This window comes from Protopterus annectens, chromosome 7.part0 (genome assembly GCF_019279795.1).
Source record: "Protopterus annectens isolate FY-2018-M chromosome 7.part0, PAN1.0, whole genome shotgun sequence".
Taxonomy (NCBI): Eukaryota; Metazoa; Chordata; order Ceratodontiformes; family Protopteridae; genus Protopterus; species Protopterus annectens.
In genome coordinates this window covers 27886939-27902740 of record NC_056739.1, presented here as the reverse complement: position 1 = coordinate 27902740, position 15802 = coordinate 27886939, and the positions used below count along the sequence as shown (strand labels likewise).

The window sequence follows — 15802 nt, the reverse complement described above, 5'->3', positions numbered from 1 at the left end:
CCTAAGTATGGGTTTAATATTAACTCTTTCATTGAGGCCCGGAGGCCTATCAGCCTTACACCTAATTATCCATCGCATCTCACATTCTAGAGTATGATTAATCAAATCACCTCCTCTACTACTCTCAGACATTACCTGTATTACAGAGAATAAAAAAGTATGTTGAGCTCCTGAATCTTGACATGTTTGGCTAAAGCACTAGTCTCTGTGCCAAGCCTGATGTGATATAAATGCTCCCTGATTCTCTCTCTCAGGGTCCTATTAGTTTTTCCTATATAAAAGGAGGTACAGGCTTGGCACCTAGCTAGATAGACAACATTTTTACTCATGCAGTCAGTCCCTGTGTTAAACCTATAGACCAGCTTATTACTAGGGTTAACAAAAATAGAATCTGTACCTATAGCCACGCATTGGTTGCACCTACCACAGGGTATTGTGTTGTAATCAAAATCACAACATTTAACCCTCTCTCCTGAGACCTTCTTATAGCATAACATGCTCCTCAGATTAGGTTTATTCTTATACACAACCCTAGGTTCCGGGCCAACTAATTCTCTTAATTCATGATCTAATTTAAGTACCTCCCAGTATTTAGTTAAGGAATTCCTAATATGTACTGCATCCTTAGTATAAAATAGAGGAGCTCTCAATACCTCTGCTACATCTGTACTCTTATCATCAATTCTCACTATTCCATCGGAGAAATAGGGTTTAGCTGTAGTTGATCTAAGGGCATACACATCCCGCACCATATAGTCAAATGCTTGATCAATGTAACCTCTCTCAAGGAACATATTCCTTAACTTAATCAACTCCTCCTGATAACCTCCATCACTAGGGTTGAGTCTAGAGGCTCTCATTAGTTGTCCCTTCAAAACATTATCAAACACATACTTAGGGTGCATACTCTGACGGTGTAACAAAGTGTTCTTGTAACACAGCTTCCTATGTATGGACGTATTAAGAAGCCCACAAGGTAATCTATTCATGGCAACATCTAAAAAGGAAATAGAGTCCTTAGAATGGGAAAGGGTAAACTTCAAAAAGCTGGTGGAATTATTAACCTCTTCCACAAACAACAACAGGCACTCAACATCCCCTTGCCATATAAAAAAGAGGTCATCCACAAACCTCTTGTAGAACCCCACCTTCTCCTTAAATCCATTAGTCTGAAAAAGAAAATCCTCCTCCCAATATGCCATGATCATGTTAGCGTAGCTATTGGCACACGGAGTGCCCATAGCTACGCCATCTCTCTGTAAGAAGATGGACTCACCAAACATAAATACATTGTTGTGCAATATGGTCTCTATGAATAAACACAACATATCTATCCTCTCATCGGTGTAAGTAGAATGAGCTTTTAAAAACCGCTGCATATATGTTATCCCTATGTCATTTGGAATCACGGTAAATAGACTCACTACATCAAGGGTCACTAGTATATACTCACATGAATCACTTAATTGTTTCAAATATTCATATAATTCAATTAAGAATTGTTTACTATCTCTAAGAATATGTGGGACTGCTTCTACTAGAGGTCGAACGAAATGTTCAATATAGACCGACATAGGTTCTGTGAGCCACCCCTGGCCTGCTACTATGGGTCTCATGGGTGGTCTCAACAAGGATTTATGCACCTTGGGAAGGCCTTGTATAATGGGTAATCTTGGGCTACAGACTTTCAAATAGTTATACAAATCTACTGACACTGTCCCAGTAAGCAATAAATCATCCAACATGTTATAAACACCAAACACCATCTCAGTAACCATAGTCATATTAACTCGTGAATAAAAAATCTCATCATTCAGGAGTGCACACATAATGTCATTATAGCCACTAACATCCATTACTACAATGGGTCCTCCTTTATCAGCTGGCCTGATAACAATGGATGTATCTGTCCTCAAAGTATTCAGAGCTTGTCTCTGATGAAAATTTAAATTAGATGTATACCTGGGTCTAGTCCCAGTCTCAAAATATGAATATATATCTTCCTCAACTAATCTAGAAAACACATCTAATAATGGATGTAGTTGAGGTACATATACACTATTGGGACGAAATCCCATATCCAACCTACCTGTAGTATCCTTACCATAGTCTAATTTCAATTGTATATTTCTAACAAAAGTCTTAACATCTAAAATAGAATCTACCAGGTCACCTTTACTAGTTGGAATAAAGCTCATACCTTTGTTAAGTACTTCTGCCTCATGTTTAGTAAGTACCCTTCCTGAAATATTAATAATCAACGTATCCCCGTTCTCTCCCACATTTTCTTTAAAGTTGGGCCTTGCTGTTCGTTGCCTGAACCTTTCCTTTTTTGACGGCCCCTGCTCATGGACCTCTGTCTCACTGTATGTTGTTGCTGTGCTATAGGGAAAGGGGTACAAGCTGCCTGAACATTAGAGATATTGTTTGAAACATCAGTGGCTGGTACCCTCCTCCTAACTACTACATCAGCATACACATTCTGTCCTACACTACTAGTATTAGAGTCTACCAAACTCTTATTAACATTCCGTACATTGCATACATCAGATAAACTGCCAGTAGTAGCAGACTGTACATTCACCCTATTACCATGAACCACATCGTCTGTAGCTCTCTCTAACACACCAGAATTATTTACATTACTTGTTTCCACTGCATTATTAAACATGGCTTGCGTATTATCAGTCTTATTAATGCGACTAGCAAAAGTTCTATTGTCCTGAGACCTCGGCCAAGTAAAAACATTATTATTTTTAAAGTCCTTGGCGTCTCTTAATATTTTGGTCTTTTTTTGCTCCAATAAATGCTTCTCAAAAAGAGAAACGTTGTCGAGCACTTTATCAAGTCTCAAGTCAATGGTAGCACTGTCATACTTTACTTTAATACGCTCATAAATATCGTTTACAGATTTCCTTAAGGCATCTTCCTCAGTGGCGTGGAAATCTATCAATAAACGCATGTAATTAAAACTCAACTCTAAGTTGAGTTGTTGCCATTTATACAAAAGTTCTGGGAAAGCATCACCTGACGTGGGCATTTTAAGTATGCGTAGCCCACGCGGTACAATCTTCTTTGCCAGACATACCTCGAAGTGCTGGCGCTGTAGCTGGAGTCTCTTTAGTTTAAGAAAATCCATTTCTAAACAATTAAGGTCTTCTGTTAGATTGTAAAGATTCTCATCGTTACCTTCTTTGTTAGAAGAATCCAAATTCGGCTCATACAGCATCAACAGATTATCGGTACCTTGAACACAGTTCCTGAAACGTTCACCCTTCCGATTGGTCAATTCTGACGTCGTCGGAACATAAGGTAGTTCTACATTGCTATCAAAATTGTCTGCCATCCTCCTGGGCCGGTGCACAACGAACCAATAACTAAAAACCAAATATACTAATGCACCAAGCCAACGAAGCTCGGACCCCACAAAGGAGGAGTTGATTAAGTTAAGGAATATGTTCCCTGAGAGAGGTTACACTGATCAAGTATTTGACTATATGGTGCGGGATGTGTATGCCCTTAGATCAACTACAGCTAAACCCTATTTCTCCGATGGAATAGTGAGAATTGATGATAAGAGTACAGATGTAGCAGAGGTATTGAGAGCTCCTCTATTTTATACTAAGGATGCAGTAGGTATTCCTTAACTAAATACTGGGAGGTACTTAAATTAGATCATGAATTAAGAGAATTAGTTGGCCCGGAACCTAGGGTTGTGTATAAGAATAAACCTAATCTGAGGAGCATGTTATGCTATAAGAAGGTCTCAGGAGAGAGGGTTAAATGTTGTGATTTTGATTACAACACAATACCCTGTGGTAGGTGCAACCAATGCGTGGCTATAGGTACAGATTCTATTTTTGTTAACCCTAGTAATAAGCTGGTCTATAGGTTTAACACAGGGACTGACTGCATGAGTAAAAATGTTGTCTATCTAGCTAGGTGCCAAGCCTGTACCTCCTTTTATATAGGAAAAACTAATAGGACCCTGAGAGAGAGAATCAGGGAGCATTTATATCACATCAGGCTTGGCACAGAGACTAGTGCTTTAGCCAAACATGTCAAGATTTCAGGAGCTCAACATACTTTTTTATTCTCTGTAATACAGGTAATGTCTGAGAGTAGTAGAGGAGGTGATTTGATTAATCATACTCTAGAATGTGTGATGCGATGGATAATTAGGTGTAAGGCTGATAGGCCTCCGGGCCTCAATGAAAGAGTTAATATTAAACCCATACTTAGGAAGAGGAGGTGTTTTAGACCTAAGAAATGATTTATGAGTAGATATAGGTATGTACTCCATATTATATGGATATTGTACATTAGAGAGGGTCTCACTGTGTATTCATTTATTGTATTACCATGAGCTGCTATTTGTTTGATCTACACATTATATACATTCATGGGGTTTATACCTATGTTTAGTGCATGTCATGTCAGTGATAGATATTTGATGTTAGTCTCTGGTAATGTTTGTCTGAGTGCCTTTGATATTTGTTCCTATACATTTGCTTTATGCATGTATTTACTAGATAGATTTATTATTTATTGATTTTATATGCTTTTAGGTGTGTATATATAAACATATGAATATATATATATTTTTTATATATAGTATGTGTGTATTTTTGTATACACATTTTTATATAATTCTCCTCTATGGATGGGAACAGTAACTAGCACCTTGTGTACCTAGCAGCTGTTAAACATCTAATTATGTTGTTTTTAACCAATAGGATTCAGTTAGCGTATATTGAAATTCTTGCATAGTTGAGTGTGTTTATACGTCTGAAGAAGCCTTTGGGTGAAAGCGCTAACGTTTTTCAATAAACTAGAACTGGTTCGTTTTCAATTGCAGTGTTTTATTATATGGGAGTGAAGCTGAGTCGTGGTTTTTACAATCTAAGAGTGTAGCTGTGTTGTTTGGTCTTACATCTTGGATGTTTTTCGCTTGTTTGGACTTATACTGCCAGTGACCCTGCATTTATTGGTGTGTTCTGTGTTTATTTTTTATTTTGTGGGGTCCGAGCTCCGTTGGCTTGGTGCATTAGTATATTTGGTTTTTATTTTACAATGTAGTGTGAAAGCATCCATATGTGTATTATTTTACAATGTAGTGTGAAAGCATCCAAATGTGTATTATTTTCCAATGTAGTGTGAAAGCATCCAGATGTGTATTATTTTACAATGTAGTGTGAAAGCATTCAGATGTGTATTACGGTAGCTCACAGTCATTCATATGAGAATTCAAGATTAAGCAAGGATAGTTTGAATGTTTCTCCTTCAAAGGTGGGAATCCCTTCCACGGAGCTCTATTTGCAAATTGTATGACCCTGCACAAGTACATGAGCCATCACAATAATACTATGGGCAATGGATATGAACTTACACATCATAATTTCTAAAAAAATTAAATATTTGTCTAATCTGTTTCAGATGCTGAGAAGTGATTTTATTGTACAGTATATCCAACTGCTGATAAAACCCTTTTAGTCATGGTAGGAGGCTAGAGATGTTCCACAGTTCATGTATTATATATGGAAAGCATTGTTTAATGACTACACTTCAGTTTATCATTTCTTTACCTCAGCACATATGGATAGGTGCAATACCTATAACTTAGCATTCCTGTATTGTTATTAAAAGGAGATTACAGCATGAAACAGATACCCAGAAAGTACTTTCTAGAACAGAAGCTTTCATGTAATAATTAATCTTTATGAAGGTATTTTGTGTATCTGAAATAATATATTTAATGTCAAGTAAAAACGCATCCAAACGTGTAGCATGAAAAATAATTTTACCATTCCTTTAGAATAAGTCTTATATTTTTAGCTGATTGTATAAGGTATTACCTATACAAGTGTCCCAGGTTATCATAATAAAACTCAGATAAATCACAATATGCCCTGAGCTACACCATTTCTCCTAAGAAATTGAGTTTGACCAGTCTGATGTCAGATACATTACGATCACTGTAGTTTAATATCAGCTTGTAGAAAGTAAACCTCCCTTTGGTTTTCTATTACTTTTCCTCCTTCTAAGACTCAAAGTTCATCTTTTAACTCCTTTCAGATATAACTCAAGTCAAAACTCCATGAGAGTATTTTCTTGAAAACAAACCTGCCCATAATAAAAACACCTAAACTCAATCACAACAACCAAACTTTAAAAAAAAAAAAGACACAGACAGACCACTGTATTCCCAAGCAGTGCTCTGTCCTCTAAAAGGGAGTTGCACTGCAGGACTTGTACACAGCTTAACAGCACCTTGAATCAAAGACACATCCTGTATGCATTTGGACTGTGCAGACATGATCATGTTGTGAAATCATGGGCCCCCCTGCATGAATTTTTAGGACTATGCATAAATGCATGTGTCCTTTGGCTCATCTTCCTGACTGCTTTATATTTCTTGTTTAATATAGCCACACTTGTTAGCATGTGTTTTATATTTGTAATTTTCATAGGTTCATCAGTTAGTACTAGGCTTTGAGGGCCATTTTAAGCCTATCCAATTAACCCATGTGAGAATCAAACCCTGCATCTCGTATCTGTAAGGCAAATATCTTAACCATTATGCCAACCTCCCTCATTTTTTCCAGTAAGCAATGAAACAGAATGTATAAACCAATAATGACAAATGTACCCATTTCAGAACATTTCAACCATAAAAGACCACTGAAACTGCTGTTATTATATACCACTAATATCCATATTCAACAATTATGGACATTATCAACTGCATACATATCACATTTCTGATTGTGATAAAATGGCCACAGTAAAGTATTCAGATTTGCTTTACACAAATCAGCTCAGCAGATCAGTCATTTTTATCCAAAAGCATCGCCAACAGTCACACATTCAAATTTGTTTCACACAAACAAATAGTGGCCAAAGTATTCCGACTTAATTTACATACACACATACAATTCCTGTAAAACCAGATTAAAGACTGTTTAAAAAAAATGACCAGATAAGAGCATAAGTTACTACACACATACACACACATTTCCTGTAAAACCAGATTAAAGACTGTTTAAAAAAAATTACCAGATAAGAGCATAAGTTACTTTCATCCACAGAGAGCCCCATCAACAGTCATAAGCACTTTGTTCACTGTATACACCCCCTATTTTTATGAAGGAATAAATATACTTTGCTGGTAGCTTTGGATAAACGAAATGAAAATGTATAAAGATTACTAGCATCATACCATAAGATCCAACCACGTGTAGAATAATTTAAATAGAAGAGTATTTATGAGTGCATAAGAAATAATAGCCACCTGATAAGATAGCTCAATCAATATGTAATAAGTCATCTGAATATTTCAACATTAAAGGGATATATTACTTATGCAGGGGTTGCTGCTGTCAAACAACTTTGCATTAAAGTGCTTCATCTACAAATGTAGTGTCAGCTGTCCTTTAATAAATTGCCTGTCTTGCATTAAAAATGGTGTACTTGTGATATTTCCATAACATATCTGGAATTAGACCAGCTATGCTATAGGGAATGGCTGGCAAATGAGGACAGACTCATAGTTACTAGGCATGCAGTCCTGCAGACCATTACGTAGCATAGCCCAAATTCCCAATTGCTCCAAAGTACTGTGAGGGATGATGTCTCTCTGGTCAAGTGACTTGCTCACTGTTATACAGTAGGTAAATGAAGATGGAAAGATTCAAACATTGACCTGCGCCCTTTCCACAGGAAGCAGCACATTAATAAGTCAGAGCTTCAGTGTACTGGTAAAGTAATAGTTTTTAACTAAATGCTGAAAATCTTTAAAATGTGATCTTTTAGAGAAGATTATATCACAGTAATATGCAACAATGACTACATAATATATATGAAGATCAGATGGTTCTGATCATCAGTCTAAATAATGCAGACCAAATCATCTGACAAACGTCAATCCCTTTACAGTTGCCAGTAGCTATAAAGAATGTGCAGCAAACATACATTACTAAAATGCAACATGTCTAGACTAACATTGCACAATCTAGGCCTATTAATGAATGAATTCATTATTTAATTGCTTTGCTTTATTCATTGCACTAAAGACAATATAAATGCTGCAGCAGCTTTTGTTGAACAACACACAAGTTATACAAAAATCAGAAACATTACTGCATGCAACATACTATTTCTGGGGGGGGGGTGGCTTACATGCTTACAAGACACCTACATCTAATTTTTGACCTGCTTACGTCTTCTCTATCATCAAGAATAGCTATCCCATCTATCATCACTGAGTACAGGTCTGGCCTACTTGAATGGCTAATGCTGTAATATTGTAGCACAGACCTCCAAAGTCAACAGAAATGGATCATGGACAAACAGGCCCCTATGTAATGAAATAAAATAGGCCTCCACCAGCCATACCAATATTTCATTACTTGGCTGTCTCTCCCCAATTATCATAAACACTCTTCAAACCTATCAGTGTATGTACTATTGTCTTCTTCACTTTTACAATTTCTACAAAGATTTAGATTTCATTTTAACTTTCATTAGAAAATTTTAAAGAAAAAAACACTAACAGGAGTTTTCTAAACAAAAAATTTCATATTGAAAACCAACTCAGCATGAGAAACAGTAAACTCCTCTTTCCTTGTAACTCATGTTTAATGAAAACACATCTGGCAACTCAGTAAACTACAAGAGGTGTGCTGGAATTCATACCGAAATAGTATATAGTGAAGTACTAATTAGAAAAAAACAACACAAATGTAGAAAAAGCCAAACTGCAACCAAAAACGAATACGAAGCTCCGTTCAAACAAACAGATAGTCTTTAATGTAGCTTAAAATCCACCAAATTGAGCGCTTTCATCTGCCCTAAGCAGACTTCATCAGAATAATTAATAAACAGTGCCTCACATTTTTATACTATTCTATTACTGCAGTAATTATTCAATGATTAACAAATTAATCAATTACAACAATCAAATCAATCATTCAATGAACCAGTTAATATAACAGTGAATATAACTAGTTAGGTTATCCAAACTGAATTTAACCCATTGGTGTGTTTCTACTATTTAATCCAATGTCAAAAGTGCTACTGTGCATATAAATAATTAAAACTACTGATGCTGTCATTACATATATTGTATGTTTTATAATTTGTATATTGTTAATATGTACTGATATATTTTAAATTAGTTAAGCATTTAAATATATTTCTTATTATAATTATGTCGTTTCAAACTACAATATGGGTTATTATATCTCAAAAATAAATAAGTAATATAACTTATATATAATAAAACTTATGCATAATAAATTTTATTAGGTATATTAGACAGGGCTGAATAAGACAAAGCCGGGAGGTTTGTAGCACGCAGTATCACCAAAACCAGTCAGGAACAAATTCCACAATTCAAAGATCTTGAACGCAACTTTATTAATTAAAATAAAAGCGTTTTCGCTGCTGATACAAAACGCAGCTTCCTCAGAAAGATGCTGAATAAAAAAGTTTGGCGCCAAACAGAGCATTTAAAGTTTGCAAGGGGTGTGTTCAAACGACATCATTTCCTCACAGGCGCTCCTCATCAGCTCCCACAACGAACCTATCAAACAAGGAGCAGAACTCGGAACAATTGAACAGTTCCATGGATGTGTTAGATGCAACTACTCAAGAGAATTCTAGTTTGCGAATTCAGTGCAATTTAAAAGGTGACTTTAAAATATATAATTTTTCAGATGTCACGTTGTCATCTGATCTAATTGAAATTTTGTCTCGTGGGAATACCTTTGTACCCAGCTCTAACTTTGACCTGACTAAAACAATTATTGACCTCAAATGTTATGTTAGGAAACTGAATCTAGATTTGTTATTTAACAATTCTATTTCTTTACCTAAATTTGAGTTAAAAACTCCGAGTACATTTAACCCCCCCTTGCATACTGTGTTAAAAGTTTTCGAAAATGTCTGTGAGTTAGATATCAGAGATATAAAAAATGATGTGAGGCCCAATAATTCTCAAAACATTACTAAGGAGCAGAGAAGAGCTCTATCTGACTTTAAACTCTTACCAGTTAGAGTAATAAAACCAGACAAAGGGGGAGGTTTAGTCATCTTTAACAACAGTATGTACAACGACAAAATGTCCTCTGTATTAGATACACCAGCCTATTGCCCCTCATCTACCAATGAAATGAATGTTACTTATAGGAGGATCAGAGGATATCTCAGGGACATGTTTTTGGAAGGTAAAATTGATGTTGAATTATATAATTTTTTGGACATTTCCTTCCCTAAAGTGCCAATGATGTTTGGCATTCCCAAGATTTATAAGAATCTTGAGAATCCACCTATGAGGGCACTGATAGATGGAAGGTTTTCTATGACCTATAACAGTGCTAAACTAATTGACCACATTTTATTAAAATACTTAAAGAAAATCCCTTCCATCTGTAAAGATTCATGGACTTTTCTGAGCAATATCAATGAAGTTATATTCAATACAGACTTCAACTTTTTAACAATCGATGTGGTGGACTTATACACCTCTATCCCACACCAAGAGGCCACTGAGTGGGTTGGGATGAAATTAAAGGATTTGGGAGCCACCATGAATGAAATCAACATTGTCACCGAATTGCTAGGTATAGTCCTGGATTCTAATTTTTTCATCTTCAATGAAGAAATTTTTCTGCAAAAGCAAGGCATAGCCATGGGCTCCCCTTGTGGATCCAGTGTTGCCAACATATTCATGGCTTTTTGGGAACACAAATATATCCTTTCAAATCCTAGGTTTAATGAACAGTTACGCCTCTATACGCGTTACCTGGATGACATTTTTATTTTGTTCAAAGGTAACGAAACCGAGGCAGATGCACTAGTTGACTACATGAACAACACGACTACGTTTTTGAGGTTTACATATTGTTTTTCGGTCAAAGAGATAGACTACTTAGATGTCAACCTTAGTAAGGATGACTCTAGTAGGTTGTATATGTCCAAAGTGTTTAGAAAAACCACATATTGTAATTCCATCTTGCATTTTACCAGCCAGCATCCCTTCAAACAAAAGAAAGCTATCATAAAGTGTCAATTAGTCAGAGCTGTCCGTATGTGTAATTCATCACCAGCCTTTGGTGAAGAATGTTCTTTTCTCAAGAACCAGTTCTTGAATAGAGGTTACCCGGTTACACTAATAGACGAGATTATCACTGAAATTGAAGTCAAGAGATCTGGTGGTTTTTATAAACCACTACTTAAACCAATTGATGAACTCATGATTGATACCATGCAACTTGACTCCAATTCCGTGGTTGAAGATGGCACCCAACCTGTTGTCAACATTAGAATTGACAATTTAGTAAAGGTTAACCTCCTTACTAGTTTTACTACAGCATTTAGTAATGATGCTGGAAAAATTTGTAACATTCTGACTAAAAATTGGCAATTTATAAGGAATGACTCACTCCTGTTTGAAAAGTTAGGACCTTTCCCCAGAGTAGTGTTTAAGAAAGGAAGGAACTTAAAAGAACTTTTACAATCTAGACAAAAGCCACAATTTTTTAAATGCAAAGGCTCTGTGACTTGTGGCACCTGTAACTGGTGTCATTTAGTCAAAGTAGGACTTTCTTTCTTTGTTAATGATATTAAATACAGCATTCAACATACTATCAATTGTAACTCTAAATCAGCAATTTATGGAGCATTTTGTAATACATGTCCCGCTTTTTATATTGGCAAGACAGATCGTAAATTACGGCAGCGTATTTACGAACATGTCTATGCCATGAGGACCAACAAACAAGAGAATGCCTTAGCCAGACATGTAGCAAATTTTCCTGATCATAAGTTTTCTTTCATGGGAATAGATCATATTCCAATGAGCATTAGAGGAGGCCCTTTGTCCTTATTGTTAGAACTTCGCGAACTAGAATGGCAAATCAAATTAAACGCATTCCATAGCCCTGGCCTTAACGATAACTGTAACATCTCAGTAGTGCTTAAAATGAGAAGTTACATAAAATAAGTTAGTTTACCTGTTAGTTAAGTAGGTACTATGTGACTACTCTACGATAAAAAATATATATACATATATGTTTTTTAATAATTTTTAAAACATTGAAAGTTAGGAGGTTTGATTACTTTGTATTTTTTGTATATATTTTTTTACAACTTATATGTTGAATTCATTTTATCATTCTGTTTTTACTATTTGATGGTTATTATATAGTTAAAAAGCGTTGAGTGATGAGGAGCGCCTGTGAGGAAATGATGTCGTTTGAACACACCCCTTGCAAACTTTAAATGCTCTGTTTGGCGCCAAACTTTTTCATTCAGCATCTTTCTGAGGAAGCTGCGTTTTGTATCAGCAGCGAAAACGCTTTTATTTTAATTAATAAAGTTGCGTTCAAGATCTTTGAATTGTTGGAATTTGTTCCTGACTGGATTTGGTGATACTGCGTGCTACAAACCTCCCGGCTTTGTCTTATTCAGTTAGTTGTGCCGGTTTTCGTTCAGTTTGTTGTCTATTAGACAGGGCTAATAGATGAAAAAACTTATAAATAGAAGACCATATGAATATATAAAAAAGGATAAGATGAGAAAAGTACATTTATAACTATTGTAAATAGGACACTTGTGTATTAATGTAGTGTGTGTAGTGAGTTGTACTCTTAAAATTCACAATATAAAATATCCATATTACTTAAAAATGTTAGCTAAGACAGTTGAGACTGAAATCAAATTATTTCCCTGGTCTCAACGAATATATTAATATAAAGGCGATACTAATTGATAAAGCTGCCTCAGTTTGATCTTGTTCTAATATTAATATAACATTATATATTTGGACCACGAATGATTGTTTTTATTAACAAATTTTAGATATATATCTATTTATCATATTTTTTAACTAACATTTTTAAGTAATATGGATATTTTATATTGTGAATTTTAGTTTCAGTAGTTTTAATTATTTATATGCACAGTAGCACTTTTGACATTGGATTAAATAGTAGAAACACACCAATGGGTTAAATTCAGTTTGGATAACCTAACTAGTTATATTCACTGTTATATTAACTGGTTCATTGAATGATTGATTTGATTGTTGTAATTGATTAATTTGTTAATCATTGAATAATTACTGCAGTAATAGAATAGTATAAAAATGTGAGGCACTGTTTATTAATTATTCTGATGAAGTCTGCTTAGGGCAGATGAAAGCGCTCAATTTGGTGGATTTTAAGCTACATTAAAGACTATCTGTTTGTTTGAACGGAGCTTCGTATTCGTTTTTGGTTGAAGTACTAATTAGAGTCTATGTGAAAGGTGCAGGAATTAAAAAGACAAATGTGTAGTGTATTTGCTAACAGCGTTGGACAGCCCCAATGAACACAAGTGTCTGTTTTCAAGAGCAGCCCAGGAATACTGTCTTGTGAAGTAACTTGGCAGTCACATAGAAGACAAATGAAGGCTGCGGGAATCAAACCATGTACTCTAGGAAACAGCTCATAGCCTTTTTCATCTGTACTAATTTCTTGACAAAATGTTATAGCCCAGAGATGATGGATTTCACACCTGTGTGCGCTTGCAAAAAGCAAGCTAAATTAAAAATGTATTCGTAGTTAAAATATTAACATTAAACTCAGTCTTCATACTGTCCAGTAGCTATATATAAACAAATATAGCAGCTAAATAGCACACTGTCAAAATTTTACATCACAAGAAAAAGTCCCTCATCCAAAGAACATGACTCGTATAATGATGCTCCTGTTTACTATAATCAATTTATTTCCTTTATGTCATAACTACTCTAGTTCATAGGCAGTTACAAGGCATGCAGTCCAGGGGGCCACTGAGGAGCATAGCCCAAATTTCCAACTGTCTTGTTAAGTGACTTGCTCAAGAACAGGACATAAATATAAGGCAAAATCAGAGATGCCATGCATAATTGGAGAAAGATATGAACAGACTACTCTAAATCACTTAAAAAGTTAACAGAGCCACAGGTTTTGCTTTAACATGTATTTTACGCTCTACAAAACTATGACCGACATTGATATACTGTAATCCTCAGTGATTTATTTAAAATAAAACGTTAAAGAAGGCCTGGCAGTGGCAGTTACTGTTGAGGATTAAAGCTCTTACCTCCCATAGCTAAGGTTCAGTGTTTGACTCTGAGCAAGTCACTTGAACAGTGTCTTCCAAATGGGGCGGTTTGTAAACACACACATGCCTTTGGCTCTACTGCTCATGCTCAGATTAGTACTACTGCTTCATCTTCAGTTCTGCTCTGACTCCATTGTTTCATGTACGAGTGAAAGAAACATCCCCCTAATGCTGATGAAAAAGTTAAATTGGCTCATTTCATTGCTAATACTGCAGTGCAAAAAAAAAAAAAAAAAAAAATGAAATTCAATTCAGCTATCTCTACAGTACAAACAAAAAAAAAAGAAATGTAAGCATCTTTGCACTGCAAAAAAAATCATCTATTTCCTGTTTACTCACTATTAGACTATGCTGCCAGGCTTTAAATCATACGCCAATTCAAATCAGCTCTGCATCTCAGTTCCAGTCTCCATTTCTTTGGCAAATGCTTTGACCCAATGAAATTGGATCTGTTCCATGCTAAGCAGGAAAACAGGATTTTTTTTGAAAAGCAGCCATAACAGGACTGATTCAGATGATTTTTTTTTTAAACTAATGTTGCTTGACCTGGCACCTCCAGTCAACACCGGTCACACTGTACTGCATTTGGCTTTTTATGAAGGGTAACTATTTGCAGCACTGCTGTTGTTAATGGTAAAACAATGTAGTTATATTTGGAGATGATGCATGGGAGATCACTTACATTTTGTTAGTACTGGAGACTTGTATAACATATCATGTATGGGAGACCCTTTGTGTTTTCTATTAGTTATATAGACTCAGATTATAGTGTATATATGGGAGAGAATTTATATTCTCTATTAGGACTTTAGACTTACATTAGAGGTGATAGACACAACTTCCTTCTTTAAGCAAGCAGATGGACCTTGCTGTATAAACTGCAGTAGGTTTGCCCTTCCCGCAGGGATGGGTGGCCTTAGGGTAACTCCTGAGTGAGGTCATCATTCCCATGAAGGGCAAGAGTCAGGCAGAAGAGCTTAATATATGTGGCCCAAATGGAGATGGAGTCAAACACCTTATAGCCAGGAAACATTCACAAGTCCCGACCAGCAAGTAACTATTTAGGATCAGGAGCCCACAATTCACCCCTGTGACAATAAAGCTGATGTCAGTCAGTTACTATAATCAGTCCGTCTAGTTCCTCCAGCACCTGAGCTGTTAACTGAACTGGGTATGTACAAATCATAGTCACGGCTTCAGTACTCTGGGTCACAGAATCAGATACAAGTATTATGATTTTAAGGGAGTTACTTGATGGAAAAAAATGCAGCACATCTTTATTCACTTAAATTGTTGTCAGTCATTGTTTTTCTCATTGCAGCAAAAAATCAGCAAAGCTATTACATTAACAGCAAATGCTGTAATTTAATTTCTTAAAATAATGCCAGTTATGAAAATTTTGCTATAACAGTTGAAATGCAGTAAACCTTGTGTTTAATGACAAGGAGTATTTGAGGCTAAAAATATGATAATTTCTGGAATATCCATCACTGCTGAATGCTTCCAAGAGACTAGCGGTGTGAGAAAGAGTGAGCAGAGTGCCTAATGATGATATAGCTGTGCTGAAAATAAGATCTGGAATGAGGAAGTTTATCTTTAATGTTTGTAACTTATCAGGCAGGGATATGTCAAGAAGTCTTCTTCTTCTTTCGGA

General features: G+C 35.7%; 1 protein-coding gene across 1 annotated transcript in view; it reads left to right on the top strand.

The window, feature by feature from the left end:
• The window catches only part of LOC122805775, an 889800-nt gene that overhangs the window by 420603 nt on the left and 453395 nt on the right, over positions 1-15802 (top strand). The gene's annotated exons all lie outside the window — the stretch shown is intronic.